Source organism: Pleurodeles waltl, chromosome 12 (assembly GCF_031143425.1).
Source record: "Pleurodeles waltl isolate 20211129_DDA chromosome 12, aPleWal1.hap1.20221129, whole genome shotgun sequence".
Lineage (NCBI taxonomy): Eukaryota > Metazoa > Chordata > Amphibia > Caudata > Salamandridae > Pleurodeles > Pleurodeles waltl.
Window position 1 is genome coordinate 117394440 of NC_090451.1, and position 16105 is coordinate 117410544.

Genomic DNA, 16105 nt, shown 5'->3' on the forward strand with positions numbered 1-16105 from the left:
TGAGTGAAAGAAGAGGCACTGAGGCTGGCGTGCAGCACTCCACAGCTCTTGTTATTGTAATCCAGACAGGGGGCGGAAGGAGAAAAGTATGAAGGAAGTGCGATAGTGAGACCACCTCTTCTATCTATCTGCATTTCATGGAAAAAGGATATCTTAAATACTCATGGCCGGTTAGCTCAGTTGGTTAGAGCGTGGTGCTAATAACGCCAAGGTCGCGGGCTCGATCCCCGTACGGGCCAGGTTGCATTTTTTCTCTCAACTAAACTCTTTTTTTATCATTTAATCAAGCTCTTATAAATCCATACACTCTGTGGCTCCAGTATACGTTCACTTTCCATTAGTCCTTCTTTTGCCACTGCTGACCAAAGCTCAAGCCGGCAGCGCCAGTAGAACAACACAAGTGCAAGGGATTGTCTCTCCAAGATGGAGACACTGCCTCAGACTATGTCTCGTGAGAGGTGGAGGGAGACCAAGAGCTGATTATTAGATGCGTGGGGATAAGAGGAACATAACTCAGGTGAACAGATTCTGGATAGTGATGCTATAGCTAGGATCAGCAACGTTACAGGGGAAAGGATAGGAAAATAATTAGGTGACAGAAGTATAGAAGTGGCTACAAGGGGGTGTGTCTCTTAAGAGGGCCGAAAGATACACTGAAGGCGAAGGTGAAGTGAAAGAAGAAAGAAAGATCAAAGGAAGTCGACAGTGATTGAGAGAAAACTCACAAAGGCAAATTGAGCAAAAGACAAGGCCTGGGGAGTTAGACTACTTCAATGCAAATTTACGCCGCAGATGAGCATGACAACTGACCCTTGTACAGTGGTGCTGAAACAATTTTCAGTGTGGGGGTGCTGCCATCAAAGGGCTTCTGAAAATCCAGGAATCATACAAAGAACTAGTCCTGCGGAATGAGCCACGCACATTCAGAAAGAGTGGTGATGCGTTGGTTACTTATTGGTAATCTTCATTAGCCTTAGTCCATTGCGTCCTTGTGACAGTCATTACAAAGTAAGGTGATGTCACCTTCCAACAGGAAGAAAGAACAGGAGGATCCTTAAATGCTAGCCCCATGCACCCAACCTGGGTGCCAAGCCCTTGCCAAAGGACTGATGGGAAGGTGGGCAGGATGTAATGTTTGTGACAAAGACAAGATGGACTAAGGGTAATGCAGAGTTCAAAACATTGGTACTCAAATGCAAAACAGAAAAATTATTAAGCCATAATGCTTGACAAATGTATGCTCTGAGGACCAAGTAGCCACCCTAGGAATTTCCTAGATTGTTACTCACTAGAATTCAACCCAGGAGGTGGCCATTCCTCTCGTAGACCATCCCTGAACTGGAAGATATTCTAAAAAGCCTTGCAAAGCCAGAAAAATTGAGAACTTAATCCACCTACTCAGAGTCATAAAAGTCACCTTCTTGTCTTTTCCAGGCTGTCCAAAAGTCACAAACAAGCAGTCGGTTTTCCTGAACTGCAGAGGCCTGGTGACATGAATGAAAAGAGCTCTTTAAACATCAAGTGTATTCAGCAAATGTTCCTCCGGAGAGGAAGGAGAGGGAATGAAAGAAGGAAGAATTATTTCCTAAGATCTATCAAAAATAGACTTAACCTTTGCAGCAAAGGTAAGGCTAGGCCTTAAAGTTACCCCATCTTCCAAAGTATCAAATGAAGAGAGGACAGCATTTTAAGGCTCCCAGCTCCCCAATTGTTCTCAGCAAGGTGATAGGAAATAGGAAAATAACTTTATAGGAAACAATCTTTATGTCTACAGTATCCAGATCCTCAAAGGGATAAAATTGCAAAGCCTATAAAAGAGTAGGAAGATTCTGAGTTGGAGAAAAGGGATTTTTCAACTGGTCTTACAATTGACAAAAGATCAGAACAGTCTAGACACCAAAGATTGTAACATCGACGAAGGTACAGAAAAGTCCCTAAAAACCTTTATCGCAAAGCAATGAGCTTTCAGAGTGGAAAGAGATTCAAGTGAAACCCATTCAGAAGAAAATGCAAAATAGCAGACAAACTACAGGTAGGTGCCAAAAGATCATGAGCAGAACATCACGTCTCAAAAGACTTCCAGTTCTTTGAGTAAGACTTCGAAGTACAAGGCCTGCTGGAGTGCTGAATTAACTCCACTAAGGAAGAGGAAAGACCCTTTGCTAGCAGTCCAGACTTCTCAACCTCCAAAGCGATAGAGTGAGTTGGAGCAAGAAGGTCAGGGACGACGTTCTGACAGAGACACACTTGAGCAGTACTCAAGGAGGTAGAAGAGCCAGGGGTTCAGAAGAGGAAACCATGACATCTCTGGCCAATAAGGGCCCACAAGAATAAAGTTCCCTCCCCCCTGCTGAGACTTGAAGAGAACCATCTGGATCAATAAAAAGTGGGGGAATGTATAAAGGAGACTTCTCAGCCACTTTATCACCAATACGTCCACTACCTAGGCTCCTTGTTCCGGAAGCCTGGATCAGAATCGACAAAGATGAGCATTGTCCTTGTTTGAAAAGAGATCCAGAAAGGGTTTCACAAACTCTCGGCATATCTCTCAAAACAACGACCTGGATAACGTCAACTCCAGCAAATTTGGAAACCTCCAGCTGTCTGCCATCACATTGTCGGTGCCCTTGATGTGTTCTGCCGACGTGTGCAACAGGTTGATCTCTGCCCAATAACCCAATTGTTCTGCTATTGCATTGAGGGATTTTGAATGCATGCTTCACTGTTGGTTAATGTAAAAGACAGCTACCTAATTCTCTGTCTTTACTAGCACATTTTTTTGAGACAGATGATGATGGGAAAACTTCAAAGCCCTGAAGATTACCATCAACTCCATCTATTTCCATGACCTCCGACTCTCTAGGAAAGACCACTTGAATCGACAGGATCAGTCCAACACAGTAGCTCTCCAGCCAGGTTTGCTGGCATCTGTTGCGAGGAATTCAGGAGCATCCAGGTGTATTAGTGTCCACTTAGACCAGTGGTCTTCAAACTCTTTAATGCCGCATCCACCCAATGGGGAAAAAAACATTGGTGCCTCCCCTCGGAATTGTCCACAATTCTTCTATTAAATTGACAATGTTTAAATATGTCTAGACCTATTTAAACATTGCAGTTAAGTTCTGTTACTGTTTTAAAAATGCAATCAAATACATGACCCCAAATATACTATTCTGGTCAGGCCTGCCCTACTAACCAATTGCAGCGTCATGCTCTGCTGAGTAAACTGATCTCACGACAGTGAGGAATGCACAGGCCGGGTGGTGCCCGGCGCACGAAAGCGCGCCTTCTTGTGTTGTACGTCTCTTCGCGCAAATGCAAACTCAGATTTCCTGCACTGTGGTCGGCAGGAGAGACATGGGAAGGCGCAGTAGGGAAGGCTTGAGCAACGAACCGTTGGCTATGTTTTGTTGTTACTTTGTTGACATGAGCTCAAGTAATTTGAAGCAGAAGGAACGGCCAGACCTAAAAAAAACTCTCTTACCTCCAACGCCGAATAACCACTATAATTATAATATCTCAAAAGCAGCTGGCCTTGTAAACTTAATGACCAAGCAAGCCGATGCATTTTGGGTTTTGTTGTAAAAGAATAAAAATACTATCCATCCTTTCCTTTTTTTCCGGCAACAAGCGATGTTACAAAGATATCACAGCACACAGTGAGATTGAGTGAAAGAAGAGGCACTGAGGCTGGCGTGCAGCACTCCACAGCTCTTGTTATTGTAATCCAGACAGGGGGCGGAAGGAGAAAAGTATGAAGGAAGTGCGATAGTGAGACCACCTCTTCTATCTATCTGCATTTCATGGAAAAAGGATATCTTAAATACTCATGGCCGGTTAGCTCAGTTGGTTAGAGCGTGGTGCTAATAACGCCAAGGTCGCGGGCTCGATCCCCGTACGGGCCAGGTTGCATTTTTTCTCTCAACTAAACTCTTTTTTTATCATTTAATCAAGCTCTTATAAATCCATACACTCTGTTGCTCCAGTATACGTTCACTTTCCATTAGTCCTTCTTTTGCCACTGCTGACCAAAGCTCAAGCCGGCAGCGCCAGTAGAACAACACAAGTGCAAGGGATTGTCTCTCCAAGATGGAGACACTGCCTCAGACTATGTCTCGTGAGAGGTGGAGGGAGACCAAGAGCTGATTATTAGATGCGTGGGGATAAGAGGAACATAACTCAGGTGAACAGATTCTGGATAGTGATGCTATAGCTAGGATCAGCAACGTTACAGGGGAAAGGATAGGAAAATAATTAGGTGACAGAAGTATAGAAGTGGCTACAAGGGGGTGTGTCTCTTAAGAGGGCCGAAAGATACACTGAAGGCGAAGGTGAAGTGAAAGAAGAAAGAAAGATCAAAGGAAGTCGACAGTGATTGAGAGAAAACTCACAAAGGCAAATTGAGCAAAAGACAAGGCCTGGGGAGTTAGACTACTTCAATGCAAATTTACGCCGCAGATGAGCATGACAACTGACCCTTGTACAGTGGTGCTGAAACAATTTTCAGTGTGGGGGTGCTGCCATCAAAGGGCTTCTGAAAATCCAGGAATCATACAAAGAACTAGTCCTGCGGAATGAGCCACGCACATTCAGAAAGAGTGGTGATGCGTTGGTTACTTATTGGTAATCTTCATTAGCCTTAGTCCATTGCGTCCTTGTGACAGTCATTACAAAGTAAGGTGATGTCACCTTCCAACAGGAAGAAAGAACAGGAGGATCCTTAAATGCTAGCCCCATGCACCCAACCTGGGTGCCAAGCCCTTGCCAAAGGACTGATGGGAAGGTGGGCAGGATGTAATGTTTGTGACAAAGACAAGATGGACTAAGGGTAATGCAGAGTTCAAAACATTGGTACTCAAATGCAAAACAGAAAAATTATTAAGCCATAATGCTTGACAAATGTATGCTCTGAGGACCAAGTAGCCACCCTAGGAATTTCCTAGATTGTTACTCACTAGAATTCAACCCAGGAGGTGGCCATTCCTCTCGTAGACCATCCCTGAACTGGAAGATATTCTAAAAAGCCTTGCAAAGCCAGAAAAATTGAGAACTTAATCCACCTACTCAGAGTCATAAAAGTCACCTTCTTGTCTTTTCCATGCTGTCCAAAAGTCACAAACAAGCAGTCGGTTTTCCTGAACTGCAGAGGCCTGGTGACATGAATGAAAAGAGCTCTTTAAACATCAAGTGTATTCAGCAAATGTTCCTCCGGAGAGGAAGGAGAGGGAATGAAAGAAGGAAGAATTATTTCCTAAGATCTATCAAAAATAGACTTAACCTTTGCAGCAAAGGTAAGGCTAGGCCTTAAAGTTACCCCATCTTCCAAAGTATCAAATGAAGAGAGGACAGCATTTTAAGGCTCCCAGCTCCCCAATTGTTCTCAGCAAGGTGATAGGAAATAGGAAAATAACTTTATAGGAAACAATCTTTATGTCTACAGTATCCAGATCCTCAAAGAGATAAAATTGCAAAGCCTATAAAAGAGTAGGAAGATTCTGAGTTGGAGAAAAGGGATTTTTCAACTGGTCTTACAATTGACAAAAGATCAGAACAGTCTAGACACCAAAGATTGTAACATCGACGAAGGTACAGAAAAGTCCCTAAAAACCTTTATCGCAAAGCAATGAGCTTTCAGAGTGGAAAGAGATTCAAGTGAAACCCATTCAGAAGAAAATGCAAAATAGCAGACAAACTACAGGTAGGTGCCAAAAGATCATGAGCAGAACATCACGTCTCAAAAGACTTCCAGTTCTTTGAGTAAGACTTCGAAGTAGAAGGCCTGCTTGAGTGCTGAATTAACTCCACTAAGGAAGAGGAAAGACCCTTTGCTAGCAGTCCAGACTTCTCAACCTCCAAAGCGATAGAGTGAGTTGGAGCAAGAAGGTCAGGGATGACGTTCTGAGAGAGACACACTTGAGCAGTTCCCAAGGAGGTAGAAGAGCCAGGGGTTCAGAAGAGGAAACCATGACATCTCTGGCCAATAAGGGCCCACAAGAATAAAGTTCCCTCGCCCCTGCTGAGACTTGAAGAGAACCATCTGGATCAATAAAAAGTGGGGGAATGTATAAAGGAGACTTCTCAGCCACTTTATCACCAATACGTCCACTACCTAGGCTCCTTGTTCCGGAAGCCTGGATCAGAATCGACAAAGATGAGCATTGTCCTTGTTTGAAAAGAGATCCAGAAAGGGTTTCACAAACTCTCGGCATATCTCTCAAAACAACGACCTGGATAACGTCAACTCCAGCAAATTTGGAAACCTCCAGCTGTCTGCCATCACATTGTCGGTGCCCTTGATGTGTACTGCCGACGTGTGCAACAGGTTGATCTCTGCCCAATAACCCAATTGTTCTGCTATTGCATTGAGGGATTTTGAATGCATGCTTCACTGTTGGTTAATGTAAAAGACAGCTACCTTATTCTCTGTCTTTACTAGCAAATTGTATTGAGACAGATGATGATGGGAAAACTTCAAAGCCCTGAAGATTACCATCAACTCCATCTATTTCCATGACCTCTGACTCTCTAGGAAAGACCACTTGAATCGACAGGATCAGTCCAACACAGTAGCTCTCCAGCCAGGTTTGCTGGCATCTGTTGCGAGGAATTCAGGAGCATCCAGGTGTATTAGTGTCCACTTAGACCAGTGGTCTTCAAACTCTTTAATGCCGCATCCACCCAATGGGAAAAAAAAACATTGGTGCCTCCCCTCTGAATTGTCCACAATTCTTCTATTAAATTGACACTGTTTAAATATGTCTAGACCTATTTAAACATTGCAGTTAAGTTCTGTTACTGTTTTAAAAATGCAATCAAATACATGACCCCAAATATACTATTCTGGTCAGGCCTGCCCTACTAACCAATTGCAGCGTCATGCTCTGCTGAGTAAACTGATCTCACGACAGTGAGGAATGCACAGGCCGGGTGGTGCCCGGCGCACAAAAGCGCACCTTCTTGTGTTGTACGTCTCTTCGCGCAAATGCAAACTCAGATTTCCTGCACTGTGGTCGGCAGGAGAGACATGGGAAGGCGCAGTAGGGAAGGCTTGAGCAAGGAACCGTTGGCTATGTTTTGTTGTTACTTTGTTGACATGAGCTCAAGTAATTTGAAGCAGAAGGAACGGCCAGACCTAAAAAAAACTCTCTTACCTCCAACGCCGAATAACCACTATAATTATAATATCTCAAAAGCAGCTGGCCTTGTAAACTTAATGACCAAGCAAGCCGATGCATTTTGGGTTTTGTTGTAAAAGAATAAAAATACTATTCCTCCTTTCCTTTTTTTCCGGCAACAAGCGATGTTACAAAGATATCACAGCACACAGTGAGATTGAGTGAAAGAAGAGGCACTGAGGCGGGCGTGCAGCACTCCACAGCTCTTGTTATTGTAATCCAGACAGGGGGCGGAAGGAGAAAAGTATGAAGGAATTGCGATAGTGAGACCAACTCTTCTATCTATCTGCATTACATGGAAAAAGGATATCTTTAGTATTCATGGCTGGTTAGCTCAGTTGGTTAGAGTGTGGTGCTAATAACGCCTAGGTCGTGGGTTCGATCCCCGTACGGGCCAGGTTGCATTTTTTCTCTCAACTAAACTCTTTTTTTCTCATTTAATCAAGCTCTTATAAATCCATCCACTCTGTTGCTCCAGTATACGTTCACTTTCCATTAGTCCTTCTTTTGCCACTGCTGACCAAAGCTCAAGCCGGCAGCACCAGTAGAACAACACAAGTGGAAGGGATTGTCTCTCCAAGATGGAGACACTGCCTCAGACTATGTCTCGTGAGAGGTGGAGGGAGACCAAGAGCTGATTATTAGATGCGTGGGGATAAGAGGAACATAACTCAGGTGAACAGATTCTGGATAGTGATGCTATAGCTAGGATCAGCAACGTTACAGGGGAAAGGATAGGAAAATAATTAGGTGACAGAAGTATAGAAGTGGCTACAAGGGGGTGTGCCTCTTAAGAGGGCCGAAAGATACACTGAAGGCGAAGGTGAAGTGAAAGAAGAAAGAAAGATCAAAGGAAGTCGACAGTGATTGAGAGAAAACTCACAAAGGCAAATTGAGCAAAAGACAAGGCCTGGGGAGTTAGACTACTTCAATTCAAATTTACGCCGCAGATGAGCATGACAACTGACCCTTGTACAGTGGTGCTGAAACAATTTTCAGTGTGGGGGTGCTGCCATCAAAGGGCTTTTGAAAATCCAGGAATCATACAAAGAACTAGTCCTGCGGAATGAGCCACGCACATTCAGAAAGAGTGGTGATGCGTTGGTTACTTATTGGTAATCTTCATTAGCCTTAGTCCATTGCGTCCTTGTGACAGTCATTACAAAGTAAGGTGATGTGACCTTCCAACAGGAAGAAAGAACAGGAGGATCCTTAAATGCTAGCCCCATGCACCCAACCTGGGTGCCAAGCCCTTGCCAAAGGACTGATGGGAAGGTGGGCAGGATGTAATGTTTGTGACAAAGACAAGATGGACTAAGGGTAATGCAGAGTTCAAAACATTGGTACTCAAATGCAAAACCGAAAAATTATTAAGCCATAATGCTTGACAAATGTATGCTCTGAGGACTAAGTAGCCACCCTAGGAATTTCCTAGATTGTTACTCACTGGAATTCAACCCAGGAGGTGGCCATTCCTCACGTAGACCATCCCTGAACTGGAAGATATTCTAAAAAGCCTTGCAAAGCCAGAAAAATTTACAACTTAATCCACCTACTCAGAGTCATAAAAGTCACCTTCTTGTCTTTTCCAGGCTGTCCAAAAGTCACAAACAAGGAGTCGGTTTTCCTGAACTGCAGAGGCCTGGTGACATAAATGAAAAGAGCTCTTTAAACATCAAGTGTATTCAGAAAATATTCCTCCGGAGAGGAAGGAGAGGGAATGAAAGAAGGAAGAATTATTTCCTAAGATCTATCAAAAATAGACTTAACCTTTGCAGCAAAGGTAAGGCTAGGCCTTAAAGTTACCCCATCTTCCAAAGTATCAAATGAAGAGAGGACAGCATTTTAAGGCTCCCAGCTCCCCAATTGTTCTCAGCAAGGTGATAGGAAATAGGAAAATAACTTTATAGGAAACAATCTTTATGTCTACAGTATCCAGATCCTCAAAGAGATAAAATTGCAAAGCCTATAAAAGAGTAGGAAGATTCTGAGTTGGAGAAAAGGGATTTTTCAACTGGTCTTACAATTGACAAAAGATCAGAACAGTCTAGACACCAAAGATTGTAACATCTTCGAAGGTACAGAAAAGTCCCTAAAAACCTTTATCGCAAAGCAATGAGCTTTCAGTGTGGAAAGAGATTCAAGTGAAACCCATTCAGAAGAAAATGCAAAATAGCAGACAAACTACAGGTAGGTGCCAAAAGATCATGAGCAGATCATCACGTCTCAAAAGACTTCCAGTTCTTTGAGTAAGACTTCGAAGTAGAAGGCCTGCTGGAGTGCTGAATTAACTCCACTAAGGAAGAGGAAAGACCCTTTGCTAGCAGTCCAGACTTCTCAACCTCCAAAGCGATAGAGTGAGTTGGAGCAAGAAGGTCAGGGATGACGTTCTGAGAGAGACACACTTGAGCAGTACCCAAGGAGGTAGAAGAGCCAGGGGTTCAGAAGAGGAAACCATGACATCTCTGGCCAATAAGGGCCCACAAGAATAAAGTTCCCTCGCCCCTGCTGAGACTTGAAGAGAACCATCTGGATCAATAAAAAGTGGGGGAATGTATAAAGGAGACTTCTCAGCCACTTTATCACCAATACGTCCACTACCTAGGCTCCTTGTTCCGGAAGCCTGGATCAGAATCGACAAAGATGAGCATTGTCCTTGTTTGAAAAGAGATCCAGAAAGGGTTTCACAAACTCTCGGCATATCTCTCAAAACAACGACCTGGATAACGTCAACTCCAGCAAATCTGGAAACCTCCAGCTGTCTGCCATCACATTGTCGGTGCCCTTGATGTGTGCTGCCGACGTGTGCAACAGGTTGATCTCTGCCCAATAACCCAATTGTTCTGCTATTGCATTGAGGGATTTTTAATGCATGCTTCACTGTTGGTTAATGTAAAAGACAGCTACCTTATTCTCTGTCTTTACTAGCACATTTTTTTGAGACAGATGATGATGGGAAAACTTCAAAGCCCTGAAGATTACCATCAACTCCATCTATTTCCATGACCTCTGACTCTCTAGGAAAGACCACTTGAATAGACAGGATCAGTCCAACACAGTAGCTCTCCAGCCAGGTTTGCTGGCATCTGTTGCGAGGAATTCAGGAGCATCCAGGTGTATTAGTGTCCACTTAGACCAGTGGTCTTCAAACTCTTTAATGCCGCATCCACCCAATGGGAAAAAAAAACATTGGTGCCTCCCCTCTGAATTGTCCACAATTCTTCTATTAAATTGACACTGTTTAAATATGTCTAGACCTATTTAAACATTGCAGTTAAGTTCTGTTACTGTTTTAAAAATGCAATCAAAGACATGACCCCAAATATACTATTCTGGTCAGGCCTGCCCTACTAACCAATTGCAGCATCATGCTCTGCTGAGTAAACTGATGTCACGACAGTGAGGAATGCACAGGCCGGGTGGTGCCCGGCGCACAAAAGCGCGCCTTCTTGTGTTGTACGTCTCTTCGCGCAAATGCAAACTCAGATTTCCTGCACTGTGGTCGGCAGGAGAGACATGGGAAGGCGCAGTAGGGAAGGCTTGAGCAACGAACCGTTGGCTATGTTTTGTTGTTACTTTGTTGACATGAGCTCAAGTAATTTGAAGCAGAAGGAACGGCCAGACCTAAAAAAAACTCTCTTACCTCCAACGCCGAATAACCACTATAATTATAATATCTCAAAAGCAGCTGGCCTTGTAAACTTAATGACCAAGCAAGCCGATGCATTTTGGGTTTTGTTGTAAAAGAATAAAAATACTATCCCTCCTTTCCTTTTTTTCCGGCAACAAGCGATGTTACAAAGATATCACAGCACACAGTGAGATTGAGTGAAAGAAGAGGCACTGAGGCTGGCGTGCAGCACTCCACAGCTCTTGTTATTGTAATCCAGACAGGGGGCGGAAGGAGAAAAGTATGAAGGAATTGCGATGGTGAGACCAACTCTTCTATCAATCTGCATTACATGGAAAAAGGATATCTTTAGTATTCATGGCTGGTTAACTCAGTTGGTTGGAGCGTGGTGCTAATAACGACAAGGTCGTGGGTTCGATCCCCGTACAGGCCAGGTTGCAATTTTTCTCTCAACTAAACTCTTTTTTTATCATTTAATCAAGCTCTTATAAATCCATACACTCTGTTGCTCCAGTATACGTTCACTTTCCATTAGTCCTTCTTTTGCCACTGCTGACCAAAGCTCAAGCCAGCAGCGCCAGTAGAACAACACAAGTGCAAGGGATTGTCTCTCCAAGATGGAGACACTGCCTCAGACTATGTCTCGTGAGAGGTGGAGGGAGACCAAGAGCTGATTATTAGATGCGTGGGGATAAGAGGAACATAACTCAGGTGAACAGATTCTGGATAGTGATGCTATAGCTAGGATCAGCAACGTTACAGGGGAAAGGATAGGAAAATAATTAGGTGACAGAAGTATAGAAGTGGCTACAAGGGGGTGTGTCTCTTAAGAGGGCCGAAAGATACACTGAAGGCGAAGGTGAAGTGAAAGAAGAAAGAAAGATCAAAGGAAGTCGACAGTGATTGAGAGAAAACTCACAAAGGCAAATTGAGCAAAAGACAAGGCCTGGGGAGTGAGACTACTTCAATGCAAATTTAAGCCGCAGATGAGCATGACAACTGACCCTTGTACAGTGGTGCTGAAACAATTTTCAGTGTGGGGGTGCTGCCATCAAAGGGCTTCTGAAAATCCAGGAATCATACAAAGAACTAGTCCTGTGGAATGAGCCACGCACATTCAGAAAGAGTGGTGATGCGTTGGTTACTTATTGGTAATCTTCATTAGCCTGAGTCCATTGCGTCCTTGTGACAGTCATTACAAAGTAAGGTGATGTCACCTTCCAACAGGAAGAAAGAACAGGAGGATCCTTAAATGCTAGCCCCATGCACCCAACCTGGGTGCAAAGCCCTTGCCAAAGGACAGATGGGAAGGTGGGCAGGATGTAATGTTTGTGACAAAGACAAGATGGACTAAGGGTAATGCAGAGTTCAAAACATTGGTACTCAAATGCAAAACAGAAAAATTATTAAGCCACAATGCTTGACAAATGTATGCTCTGAGGACCAAGTAGCCACCCTAGGAATTTCCTAGATTGTTACTCACTGGAATTCAACCCAGGAGGTGGCCATTCCTCTCGTAGACCATCCCTGAACTGGAAGATATTCTAAAAAGCCTTGCAAAGCCAGAAAAATTGACAACTTAATCCACCTACTCAGAGTCATAAAAGTCACCTTCTTGTCTTTTCCAGGCTGTCCAAAAGTCACAAACAAGGAGTCGGTTTTCCTGAACTGCAGAGGCCTGGTGACATAAATGAAAAGAGCTCTTTAAACATCAAGTGTGTTAAGAAAATATTCCTCCGGAGAGGAAGGAGAGGGAATGAAAGAAGGAAGAATTATTTCCTAAGATCTATCAAAAATAGACTTAACCTTTGCAGCAAAGGTAAGGCTAGGCCTTAAAGTTACCCCATCTTCCAAAGTATCAAATGAAGAGAGGACAGCATTTTAAGGCTCCCAGCTCCCCAATTGTTCTCAGCAAGGTGATAGGAAATAGGAAAATAACTTTATAGGAAACAATCTTTATGTCTACAGTATCCAGATCCTCAAAGAGATAAAATTGCAAAGCCTATAAAAGAGTAGGAAGATTCTGAGTTGGAGAAAAGGGATTTTTCAACTGTTCTTACAATTGACAAAAGATCAGAACAGTCTAGACACCAAAGATTGTAACATCTTCGAAGGTACAGAAAAGTCCCTAAAAACCTTTATCGCAAAGCAATGAGCTTTCAGTGTGGAAAGAGATTCAAGTGAAACCCATTCAGAAGAAAATGCAAAATAGCAGACAAACTACAGGTAGGTGCCAAAAGATCATGAGCAGAACATCACGTCTCAAAAGACTTCCAGTTCTTTGAGTAAGACTTCGAAGTAGAAGGCCTGCTGGAGTGCTGAATTAACTCCACTAAGGAAGAGGAAAGACCCTTTGCTAGCAGTCCAGACTTCTCAACCTCCAAAGCGATAGAGTGAGTTGGAGCAAGAAGGTCAGGGATGACGTTCTGAGAGAGACACACCTGAGCAGTACCCAAGGAGGTAGAAGAGCCAGGGGTTCAGAAGAGGAAACCATGACATCTCTGGCCAATAAGGGCCCACAAGAATAAAGTTCCCTCGCCCCTGCTGAGACTTGAAGAGAACCATCTGGATCAATAAAAAGTGGGGGAATGTATAAAGGAGACTTCTCAGCCACTTTATCACCAATACGTCCACTACCTAGGCTCCTTGTTCCGGAAGCCTGGATCAGAATCGACAAAGATGAGCATTGTCCTTGTTTGAAAAGAGATCCAGAAAGGGTTTCACAAACTCTCGGCATATCTCTCAAAACAACGACCTGGATAACGTCAACTCCAGCAAATTTGGAAACCTCCAGCTGTCTGCCATCACATTGTCGGTGCCCTTGATGTGTACTGCTGACGTGTGCAACAGGTTGATCTCTGCCCAATAACCCAATTGTTCTGCTATTGCATTGAGGGATTTTGAATGCATGCTTCACTGTTGGTTAATGTAAAAGACAGCTACCTTATTCTCTGTCTTTACTAGCACATTTTTTTGAGACAGATGATGATGGGAAAACTTCAAAGCCCTGAAGATTACCATCAACTCCATCTATTTCTATGACCTCTGACTCTCTAGGAAAGACCACTTGAATCGACAGGATCAGTCCAACACAGTAGCTCTCCAGCCAGGTTTGCTGGCATCTGTTGCGAGGAATTCAGGAGCATCCAGGTGTATTAGTGTCCACTTAGACCAGTGGTCTTCAAACTTTTTAATGCCGCATCCACCCAATGGGAAAAAAAAACATTGGTGCCTCCCCTCTGAATTGTCCACAATCCTTCTATTAAATTGACACTGTTTAAATATGTCTAGACCTATTTAAACATTGCAGTTAAGTTCTGTTACTGTTTTAAAAATGCAATCAAATACATGACCCCAAATATACTATTCTGGTCAGGCCTGCCCTACTAACCAATTGCAGCGTCATGCTCTGCTGAGTAAACTGATCTCATGACAGTGAGGAATGCACAGGCCGGGTGGTGCCCGGCGCACAAAAGCGCGTCTTCTTGTGTTGTACGTCTCTTCGCGCAAATGCAAACTCAGATTTCCTGCACTGTGGTCGGCAGGAGAGACATGGAAAGGCGCAGTAGGGAAGGCTTGTGCAACGAACCGTTGGCTATGTTTTGTTGTTACTTTGTTGACATGAGCTCAAGTAATTTGAAGCAGAAGGAACGGCCAGACCTAAAAAAAACTCTCTTACCTCCAACGCCGAATAACCACTATAATTATAATATCTCAAAAGCAGCTGGCCTTGTAAACTTAATGACCAAGCAAGCCGATGCATTTTGGGTTTTGTTGTTAAAGAATAAAAATACTATCCCTCCTTTCCTTTTTTTCCGGCAACAAGCGATGTTACAAAGATATCACAGCACACAGTGAGATTGAGTGAAAGAAGAGGCACTGAGGCTGGTGTGCAGCACTCCACAGCTCTTGTTATTGTAATCCAGACAGGGGGCGGAAGGAGAAAAGTATGAAGGAATTGCGATAGTGAGACCAACTCTTCTATCTATCTGCATTACATGGAAAAAGGATATCTTTAGTACTCATGGCTGGTTAGCTCAGTTGGTTAGAGCGTGGTGCTAATAACGCCAAGGTCGTGGGTTCAATCCCTGTACGGGCCAGGTTGCATTTTTTCTCTCAACTAAACTCTTTTTTTCTCATTTAATCAAGCTCTTATAAATCCATACACTCTGTTGCTCCAGTATACGTTCACTTTCCATTAGTCCTTCTTTTGCCACTGCTGACCAAAGCTCAAGCCGGCAGCGCCAGTAGAACAACACAAGTGCAAGGGATTGTCTCTCCAAGATGGAGACACTGCCTCAGACTATGTCTCGTGAGAGGTGGAGGGAGACCAAGAGCTGATTATTAGATGCGTGGGGATAAGAGGAACATAACTCAGGTGAACAGATTCTGGATAGTGATGCTATAGCTAGGATCAGCAACGTTACAGGGGAAAGGATAGGAAAATAATTAGGTGACAGAAGTATAGAAGTGGCTACAAGGGGGTGTGTCTCTTAAGAGGGCCGAAAGATACACTGAAGGCGAAGGTGAAGTGAAAGAAGAAAGAAAGATCAAAGGAAGTCGACAGTGATTGAGAGAAAACTCACAAAGGCAAATTGAGCAAAAGACAAGGCCTGGGGAGTTAGACTACTTCAATGCAAATTTACGCCACAGATGAGCATGACAACTGACCCTTGTACAGTGGTGCTGAAACAATTTTCAGTGTGGGGGTGCTGCTATCAAAGGGCTTCTGAAAATCCAGGAATCATACAAAGAAGTAGTCCTGCGGAATGAGCCACGCACATTCAGAAAGAGTGGTGATGCTTTGGTAACTTATTGGTAATCTTCATTAGCCTTAGTCCATTGCGTCCTTGTGACAGTCATTACAAAGTAAGGTGATGTCACCTTCCAACAGGAAGAAAGAAGAGGAGGATCCTTAAATGCTAGCCCCATGCACCCAACCTGGGTGCCAAGCCCTTGCCAAAGGACTGATGGGAAGGTGGGCAGGATGTAATGTTTGTGACAAAGACAAGATGGACTAAGGGTAATGCAGAGTTCAAAACATTGGTACTCAAATGCAAAACCGAAAAATTATTAAGCCATAATGCTTGACAAATGTATGCTCTGAGGACCAAGTAGCCACCCTAGGAATTTCCTAGATTGTTACTCACTGGAATTCAACCCAGGAGGTGGCCATTCCTCTCGTACACCATCCCTGAACTGGAAGATATTCTAAAAAGCCTTGCAAAGCCAGAAAAATTGACAACTTAATCCACCTACTCAGAGTCATAAAAGTCACCTTCTTGTCTTTTCCAGGCTG

The 16105-nt window shown here is 43.6% G+C and overlaps 3 non-coding genes across 3 annotated transcripts; all 3 read left to right on the forward strand.

Moving 5' to 3' along the window:
• The first annotated feature begins 165 nt into the window (after positions 1–165).
• Positions 166–239, forward strand: TRNAI-AAU (transfer RNA isoleucine (anticodon AAU)). Its single transcript has one exon. It is a non-coding gene; the product is annotated as a tRNA-Ile (tRNA).
• A 3592-nt stretch (positions 240–3831) lies between these two features.
• Positions 3832–3905, forward strand: TRNAI-AAU (transfer RNA isoleucine (anticodon AAU)). The gene has a single exon. It is a non-coding gene; the product is annotated as a tRNA-Ile (tRNA).
• Positions 3906–14832: 10927 nt separating this feature from the next.
• Positions 14833–14906, forward strand: TRNAI-AAU (transfer RNA isoleucine (anticodon AAU)). The gene has a single exon. It is a non-coding gene; the product is annotated as a tRNA-Ile (tRNA).
• The last annotated feature ends 1199 nt before the right edge of the window (positions 14907–16105 follow it).